The sequence below is a fragment of the Oncorhynchus gorbuscha genome, unplaced genomic scaffold, assembly GCF_021184085.1.
Source record: "Oncorhynchus gorbuscha isolate QuinsamMale2020 ecotype Even-year unplaced genomic scaffold, OgorEven_v1.0 Un_scaffold_5526, whole genome shotgun sequence".
Classification (NCBI taxonomy): domain Eukaryota; kingdom Metazoa; phylum Chordata; class Actinopteri; order Salmoniformes; family Salmonidae; genus Oncorhynchus; species Oncorhynchus gorbuscha.
The window spans coordinates 931-1,860 of NW_025749309.1; positions in this window are offsets into that span (position 1 = coordinate 931).

The following is a 930-nucleotide window of genomic DNA, read 5'->3' on the forward strand; positions in this document are numbered from 1 at the left end:
TCTGACTTATATCTGAGGGATTTAATCATTCTCAGAAACCTTTGCAAATGTTTTTTTAAAACATTTATTCGTTTATTTTGGCACAAAACAGAGTCTCAGACGAGTCTTGTGAGACCTGTTTGTAAGTAGATATCTCTAGCTTAAACTGATGGATTTTTATGGGTATATTCTATTATGCTAATTTGATTTCCTCGGGGGTTAGTGTTCTAGTGTTTTAGTGTTCTCTAGAGAAGAGCTTTACAGTCATGTAAAACACACAGAGATCATGATGGCATTTAACTGCCTTAAAGCATACAACTTGACTATCAATAGACCGATATGAACTGTGTGCATGGCGTCAGTGTTTGATTGTCATTTGACTATTTACTTGGATTAGATTTGAAAAAGACCTGCTTACGCACACACACACACACACACACACACACACACACACACACACACACACACACACACACACACACACACACACACACACACACACACACACACACACACACACACACACACACACACACACACACACACACACACACACACACACACAGAGAGAGAGATCTTTAGCCTAAACTGACATATTTCTATGGGGATGTTTTAATTATGCTAATTAAATTTCATAGGGAAACACATATACAGAGAGAGGAAAAAAAGAGAGGTACTATGACTTTTTAGGAGTTTCTATGGGTGTGTTGCTATGAGTTGCTATGGGTTGCTATGGGTTGCTATGAGTTTCTATGGTTTGATATGAGTTTCTATAGGTTGATATGAGTTGCTATGAGTTTCTATGGGTGTGTTGCTATGGGTTGCTATGGGTTGCTATGAGTTTCTATGGGTGTGTTGCTATGGGTTGCTATTAGTTTCTATGGGTTTATATGAGTTTCTATGGGTTGCTATTAGTTTATATTAGTTGGGGAGGATGGCAGGCAGGCTCAG